This window comes from Mustela nigripes, chromosome 1 (assembly GCF_022355385.1).
Source record: "Mustela nigripes isolate SB6536 chromosome 1, MUSNIG.SB6536, whole genome shotgun sequence".
Taxonomy (NCBI): Eukaryota; Metazoa; Chordata; class Mammalia; order Carnivora; family Mustelidae; genus Mustela; species Mustela nigripes.
Window position 1 is genome coordinate 98,952,349 of NC_081557.1, and position 8,860 is coordinate 98,961,208.

General features: G+C 44.2%; 1 pseudogene; it reads right to left on the reverse strand.

The window, feature by feature from the left end:
• Nucleotides 1-1,593: 1,593 nt before the first annotated feature.
• On the reverse strand, nucleotides 1,594-6,291 carry LOC132021516 (52 kDa repressor of the inhibitor of the protein kinase-like; annotated as a pseudogene).
• Nucleotides 6,292-8,860: the final 2,569 nt, after the last annotated feature.

The following is an 8,860-nucleotide window of genomic DNA, read 5'->3' on the forward strand; positions in this document are numbered from 1 at the left end:
ACACACACACACATACTGGAATATTATTCAGCTGTAAAAAGTGAAATCTTACCATTTGCAATGATGTGGATGGAGCTGGACAGTATTATGCTAAGCAAAATAAGTTATTCCAAGAAAGGCTAATACCATATAATTTCACTCATATGTGGAATTTAAGAAATAAAACGAATGAATGAAGAGGAAAAAAGAGAGAGAGGCAAACCAAGAAAGAGACTCTTAACTATGGAGAACATACTGATGGTCACCAGAGGGGAGGTAGGAGGGAGCTGGGTGGAGCAGGTCACGGGATGAAGGAGGGCACTTGTCATGATGAGCACTGGGTACGGTATGGAAGTGCCGAATCACTACACTGTACACCTGAAATTAATATTACACTGTACATTAACTAACTCCAGTTCAAATAAAAACTTTTTAAAAACCTTTTAAGGGCAATACTTTTTAAAAAACAAAATTCATAGTTTCCCTAGATTGAAATAAACTATACAAAACTTACTGTCTTCACCAAAAATAAGGGCAATATTTTCTGTATTATTCCTAGACAAACCACAAAATATTTTTGTAGGTTTTTTTGAGTTTTTGTTATAAACTAAGATGAGGCAGTAGATAGACATGGAAAAAGACAGAAGAAAACAGGCAAATTAGTTGTCAATAACCAGGGTCTCAGATCCCATCCTGACCATGCAACAGAAGTGTTCGACTCACACCAGCTGAAAAGCTTATGAAGATACAACCTCAACAAAAGAATGTGAACAGCAGCAAGCAGATGTGGACCAGCAGCAAAAGCAGCCTGTTCCACTCAAACTTTAACTGTAACTTGTTTAAGTTCATTTCATAAAAACAAAAACCTATTCTGAGATTCTTGTTTGGGGGGCTGATGTGTTTCTCTCACCATCTGGTAATTCCCTTAAACTGTCCATTACAGATATTTAACAACATACTTAAAACTCCTACTATTCAAAGTTCAGTAGTGAACCTTGTGCTAACATTTTATAAAATGTATTCCTTCCTCCCACACTGCCTCAAAGTTCATTTCTTCAAAGAACTGATAACTTAATACCCAGCAATAAGCTCTACAATGATAATAAACATGAAGTCTAGGGTCACCCGGGTGGCTCAGTCAGTTGGGCACCTGCCTTCAGCTCAGGTCATGGTCTCAGGATCCTGGGATAGAACCCACGTCAGGTTCCCTGCTCAGTGGGGGAGTCTGCTTCTCCCTCTGCCTCTACCCCCTGCTCCTGCTCTCTCTCTTTCAAATAATAAATAAAATCTTAAGATAAAAATAAATGTTAAAATATCTAAAATGACACCTCAACCAATTCCAAAGTGCCACTAGCAAAGTTCTCACAGAAGTGTGATGTGTCACTGTTAAGGCTGTCTTCTGGAAAAACAGGTCTTCAAAGTGGGAAGAGTTCAAACAGGGACCATTAAACATAAATTATCAATGGCCACTGTCCTCAATGAGAGGCCCAAGGTCAAGACATTCAGTTATTAAAGGGCTTACGTACATCTACAGCTTCTCTGGAAGCTGTTTTGAAATTTCTTTCATATTTTTTCAAGTATCAAATGTAAGCGAAAGCTTAAGTTTAAAGTCTCTTAGGTAGTCTCAATGGTTTCTGAACTATCTGTGGGAAGCTCTGACTTCACTGTACTGACTCTGATATCTGTGTCCACCATTATTAAATTCAGGTCATGTTTTAGGTCAAAACTCCTGCTATGCAAAGCCAAGTAACCTCACCTTTGGCCTGTCCAAGTGTTCTTCAGGTACGCTTTGAGACACTTGGCCTTATTTTTCATAGTATTCATTCTCAACCTTCATCACAGAAATACATGGGACCTTCAGCAATGTACAAACATTAGGGAAAGAATTGATGTTTGTCAGGTGGAGGGCTTTGTAAGTGGTTGATGGAAACTGTATCTTCCCCTCTGTGTTCCCACTTGATTCTTTAATGGTACGACAGAGCTGAGAGCACACCAGGACTGGGCAAGCCCCCTCTGTAGGCACCAGCATGGCCCTTCCACAGCGTATTAAATGGGATCTGCCCCATGACTGAAGGCACCAGAGATAAGCACTGAAGAGATTCCAGGTGCTGTTCTGAGACTCCTTCAGTCCCTGAACAGTGTGCTCCACTGTTGGACACTTAAAATTTCCTGAGGACCTCTCAGACACCAGCTGAGATTCCAGGTTGTCTTGCTGGGCTCTGCGGACATGCTCAGGGAGTTTCATCTGAATACCAAGGTTGGGCACCAAATTTGTGGCTCCAGCAAAACAAAATTTATGATAAACTTCAATACGTTCTATCAATTCATCTAGTGAACAAAGCATTGCAGTCAAATGACTGGCTGCAAAGAAGACATGGGAGGTTTGCCCTTGGATATTTTCCCCAAAGGTTCTTGTAAAAGACAGAACATGTTCTGGAGCAACAGTGGTAACTACAGAGCACAAAAGCCTACACAGGCATAGTCATTCCATCCGGGACTGGTGTCACTATCCGAACATAAAACAAGTGCGTGGAGGAGGTCCACCAAAATTTCGAAACCATCATTCCAGACTGTCCACTGAGGAGGGCCAATTTCCTTCCTTTCTTTGCCCCTTTCTTCACTGTTCTCAAACAGGAAAGAAATTATATTGCCATGCTCTAAAAGCATGTGTGATAATTGTGGGGGGAGGGGGCGAGACACAACACAACAACAATGAATTTTGTCAATTGTTTCTTATGCAATGCAACAGAGAGTTCCACAACAAACATTGCTTTTGCCCAGCACGTATTTAAGGCCCAGGAAGAGCAGATTGTGTAGCTAGCTTGGGACTATGTCTCTAAAAGCCTGTAGGCCACAGCTTCAATTTTGGAAGAAAATCCACTGGACACAATGTAAACCTGGCTACGATCACATCCATGTTTAATCCCCACTCCTCAGTCATCAGAGAGTGAAACAACGAAGCTGACATGTCGGCACCGGCTTCGTAAGGTAGAAGTGCACAGGTTACGGATTTGTGGACAAACCTTGCCAACATGGGCAGGTGTATCTCCTCTGCGACATCAGCTACACTGTCAGTGATCCTGGAAATCAAGGGAGGGTCTCTCGCATCCCTGAGGGTCTCTTCCCAGACGCAGCCCTCACAGATGTCTAGCACCTGTGTCTGTTCTTCCTTGCTGGGGTGTCAGAGAGCCCCCTCAGTGCCTTTCCCCCTGAATCCACCTGGCACCACGGCAGGGCTTGGGCGCTCTCAGGAGTAGACAACTTCTGGAATTTCATCAGCCTCAGGCCCCTCCAGAAGGAGGTAAGATTTGATTTCCTAGAAGAATCAAAATTTCAAATAGACGTTTGCAGTAGTCCTTGTTTTCCTTCTTTTCAAGGGCTAATGTCTTCATCCTGTTCTTGGCCCCCTTCTTCTGCACTGGGGTTCTGAGCACTGCTATTATTTCTTCGTTTCTGTTGCTGTTTAGAAGTTTCATAATTTTTCTTTTCTGTTTCAGTGTCCTGATTTCATCTTCACCCAATTCTTTTGCTCGTTTTCTGTGTCTACCTTGTGAGTTGTTCAGATGTCTGGCAAGATCCAACACCTCTGCTATGGCATTAGCTTAAAGAACTGTCCTATGGGAGCTTCTCTGACCCAGTCAGTTAAGTGACCTGACTCCTGATTTCAGCTCAGGTTATATGAATCTCAGATTGAGATACTGACCCCGTGTCCAGCTCTCCCCTCAGCAGGGAGTCTGCTTGAGAGTCTCTCTCTCTCTCTAAAACTAAAAATAAATCTTGAAGAACTGTCCTATAAGGACTGGTTCTATAGATCACAGAGGTCTCAAAGTGTTTGGTATGTCATTTATAACATTCATTGACTTGATCAGTCATTTCATCATCTAAGTTTGTTCTCGTTATAATTACCTGCCCACCTCTAGCCCCTGGCAGCGTTCTGCGGGAACCTGAGGAAGGGCAGGTCTAACACTCTTCCACACACGGCTGGGGTGGCACAGAAGGTGAGCACCTCTGCTGCCTTTGGCCGGCCCAACCCTCTCCTCCCCACATGCTCCGAGCAGCCCACCTGCCTGTCCTCAGCTCAGCAGGTACCTCAAGAGTAATGCTTTTATTCTTAGGAATTTGATTAGACAGTCCAAAGAAACTGACATTTTTCTTTCTTTAATGAGAGGAAAGAAGTAAACTCTTGGGATTATGATAGTATCAGATCTCACAAGCACCTCTTGGTCTTAGACTAAGCTTTCTATCAAGGACACGGAAACGAATACACTGCCATCCATTATTTAAATCAAGTGTTATGTCAACAGGAGCTCGTTTGTGTCTCAGAGCATCACCACAGTTCAAAATTATCTCCACATCTGTCATTCTTTGCTAACAATAGCAAGTTGCCCTATTAGTTCTCCACCACCACCTAGGAATTAATTCACTTGCGGCAGAACCCAAGGAGAATTTAAGAAGGTGAATGTCCTTCCCAGAACCATAATAAGTTGCTAATTCAACAGTGACAAGGCAGGAACCCTCTTCAGCTGCACTCTACATGTGAGAGAGAGAAAGAGAGACAGAGAAGCAGTCTGTGGAGTTTACTGACCCAAAGACCTGGGCATACCTCTATTACAACATTTCTCACAGTCCTGAAGTTGTTTACCTACAAATACAACTCCGTCATCCGACAGCAAGGCCCTGGAAGGCAGGCATCATGTTTGGTTTCTCTCTCTACTATCTAGAATACATAAATAAAAGCCTCGTACACATGCACTTCCATTAATAGCTTTCAGCCTCCCTCCAGAAGTTGTGCACACAGAGCACCGAGCAGATGGGTTTGAGACTGCTTCTTCCATGTCCTCTGGCTCGTCTTTCTGTGGAGGTGATGATGAGGATGAAAACGGTCAAAGGAGAGGGCAGAGCTCCCAAAGGCAAGGTGTGTGTGGAGTTTAGCTAAAAGTGCATCCTAACATGTCCTTACCCAAACTGCAGACTAGAGAAAGACTGACAGGCAAGGAGCAATCAGTAGAAAAGGGACAGGGAAAAAATACTCAATGAATCACTACTATAATATACAGCATTTGCAAACATGATCCTACTTAATCCTTGGCACATGGCTTTGGGATAGAGAATTATCTCCATTTTATAGAGGAAGAAAAGGAGAGGTTAAATAATTTGTTCAAGGGCTCACAATGACTAAATGCTACAACCAGCATTCTAACCCAAGTCTGCCTATCTTCAAGGCCTGCTCCTTCCACTAATCCAATGTGCCTCTTTGGAAGGTACTAAGTAGAAAGCCACTGGATTGTGGATCTATCCTCCGTGGGCCGGACCCCCTGGCTCCTGCAGTGGTACCTTGTCTTGGTCCCTTGAGCCCTAAAGCCAGAAGGTTCAGGTTGTAGCAAGGGCAGAGCTGATATGGGCTGGGTACTCCCTAGGACCCAGGATTGACCTGCTCTTTGCTGAGGCTGTGGCTGCTTTGCTTTCCACAAGCAGTGGGTGGGCGAGCTATAGTTAGCAGTGCACCGAGTTCCTACTGCTTGTTTCTATACTGATAAAATGTGTTCGGCGCTCTACACCAGGCCTTATCTAATTAGGATGTGTCTACTTGCAAGCCAATGGTGGAGAAAACTCACAAAGAATTCACTTTCACTTCTTTCTTCCAGCCAGGGCGTTGGCTCAGTCTGAGATGTCAAGCGGGGCCACACCGGAGCCTGAGATTTTCTTCTTACATGGCCCATCCTCTTTAAATGTTTGGCAACAGAACCTGTCCTCCGATGATTTATAGCCTGGAACTGGAGGCCTGCCTACTCCTGGCTGGCTTTACATAAAGAACAAAAACCCCAAACACCACCTAACGGAAGGAATGGGATCCGTGAGCATTTGAAGGTAACTCATGGACGTGGCCTGCCTAGAGCTGACTTTCCTACTACACCTCCCCTTCTAAGGAGCCTCTCTCAACAATCTCATTAAGGTACTCAGTTCTTTTAAGCATTTTTTAACACAGTGGCCCTGTGGGCTACACACTAACCGTGGAGAGCAGAACTGGCATCAGTGAGCAGGAGCTGTAATGATTCCCACTGAACCTAAAGCCAAACTTCAAATAACTATTGCTGAATGGGGAAGTAGTTGAACCGGAAGACACCCGAGATTAAAGTCTAGTAACTTCTAAAGTCGAAGTTACAATTTCATGATTTCAGACTTTCAGACGTAACCAGCTACCTTGCAGCACCTAAGGAGATGGGATATGGAAGCGCTAGGTTTTACTGAAATCATCCAGCCTGGAGGGCTCTGACCTAGTGGTTCGGTGCAGAATCCTGCTACACCCGGCATGGTCCCAAGTGCCTGGAGAAAGGTCTGCAGGGGGTCAGGATCCAAATAAGCTTCAAGGGGAACAGCTTTTGAGAGAAGGAGGTCAGTGAAGAATGGGTTACCTTGAACTCAGTTCTGATTCTCTAAATCAGAAACACAAGCCCGTCCCACCACCACTCCCCACAAATGAAACAAATCTCTAACGGTAGAATCATTGCTTGTAAGCTCTTAAAGCCAGAGCTGAGGCTGACTTCAAATCAGAAGCCTGAAGAACAAAGACTGGGGTTCAGGGGGAGGTTAGGAACGGGCCAGCAGCACGCTGAAGGTAGGGAACCTGTCTCATCTAGGCTGAATCTCCTGGGCACTGGCTTCCCACCACAGGCCTGCACATGGTGCCCACCTTGAAGCAGCAGGCCTGTCAACACCAGGGATAATGACCATCTCCACCTTGACTTTGCTGGGGGTCAGTCCCACTGAGTGTCTGTCTGCAAATCTGCAAATACCCGATCAGATTCTCTTCCTGCCTTCCTCCTCGTCCCCCAGGCTCCACTGATAGCAGCATGGGAAAGTATGTCACACTCTCTAGCAGGCTTTCGATGTCTAAACACCAAGTGTGCTTTCCCCTGTCACTTATCCCTCTGCCTCCCTTTTGATTAACCATGACATGACGGCATTCCTTCTGCCTGACCTGCAGGAACGGCAGGATACTTGACAAAAGGCACCGGCTTTGGGCTCTGGCAAATATGGGTCTCAAATCTGTCCCTATCGCTTAACCAACCATGCAACCATGGATTTATTTCTTAAGCTCTCTGAAACTCAACCTCAGTTTTTTCATCTGTGAAATGGGAGTCGTAATAACTCCCTGAAAGGATGCAGAGTTGGGATCCGTGAGAATTCCAGGGTGGGAATTACAGGAGATGCCCAGAGATGGTCAATCTGTGCCCGCTTAGACTATACCGTGTCCTTTAAGAAGCCAGCTTCTCTCTCTGACAGGGTGCGACACTTAAAAACAGAATACATTTTCGATGATGGTTATGTGATCTATATAAAATAAAGCACTTCCTGCCAACTACATAAACAGAGGAGAGCATGTACTCATTCCTGTTCTAATTTAATCTGTCTGAGTGCCTGGAGGTCTTTATGAGGTAAATACTGTTCTCACTCTGACCTTGGCGCAGCGTTCCCATTGAATTTGTCTCAGTTTGTCCTTTCGGTGTCAGGCTGATGCCTTTCTAATAGATTGAAAGCCCTCGGTTGAGAACAGAGATCAGTGAGATCCAATAACCCGTAAATACCCGGCTAGCCCGGACGACGAGAAAGCGGGATGTTCGGGGTAACTTGCTGTTGCGTGTGTCTGAATTACCCGTTTTCAAAGAATAGAACCCACTGAGACACAAGACCAGCATGGAACACAAAGAGATTTCTGGTGATCTGGGAGCCCCTTGGAGGCTGGCAGGGACACGGAGTTGACGGAGGAGGTCACAACCCAGCGGCAGGAGAGAGTGAGTGGAGCCGTGTTCTCAGGCACTCGGGGTATTTTTCCAAAACATCTTTGATTCCGACATGTTTATTTGTTGCTTGTTTCTGCTTCAAGGAGATTTAGAGAAAACATTTGTTCTAGGCTTTCCTCCATGAAATATAAAAAAAGAAAAGAAAAAGGGATTTGCAGTTAATGCTCAATTGAACGATCCAGTAAAAACAACCGCTCATGTCCGGGGGCCGCTGACGAATGGGTCAGTGCCGGTCAGACCTTCCCTCTCTGGCTCCTCGGCGAGAGATTCAGATATTCAGAAACTAAGTGCTGCCTCGATTTCCAGATAACTTAATTTTGCTTAGAAGTCTTTTTTTTTTTCTCTTTTCTTTTAGAGCAAATGTGTAGTCATTAAAAAAAAAATACAGCCAAGAGAAACAAGGAAAAGAACAGTATCTGTCATTTACCATTTGGAGAGGTCTATTAATACTTTGAGAGTTTTTTCCTAAGCACAAATAAAGATATACGTTTAAAACGTAGGTTCATAAAATATAAAATGCAATGGTAACTACTTTCTGCCTCTCAAAAAATAAATATGTCACCATCATCTTTCTACGTTAATATTCTCCCTCAGCATACTTTTTAATTTTTAAAAACATTTTATTTACTTATTTGAGAGAGGAGAGAACACGAGCAGTGGAAGTGGGGGAGGGGACAGAGGAAGAGGAAGAGGACTCCCAGCTGAGCAGGGAGCAGGACAAGGGGCTCGATCCCAGGACCCGGAGATCATGACCTAAGCTGAAGGCAGATGCTTCACCAACTGTCACCCAGGTGCCCCTGTGCGTACATTCTAATGAATGCAAAGAATACCACGCGTCATAAACCACAGTTTATTCTGAAATCTAGCAACACCCTCATAAGCAACATTATTGTTTAAAAAGGGGGAAAACCAGTCTATAAATCCGTGCTTACATCCAAATTTATTCCCACTGAATCATTTCTTTGGAGTAGAATTGAAGGACCAAAAATCATTAAAAAAATAAAATAAAAAGCATATATCAGCAAACTGTTTTTGAAAAGATTTAAACCAAAGGATACATTCCACTGACAGTACACTGC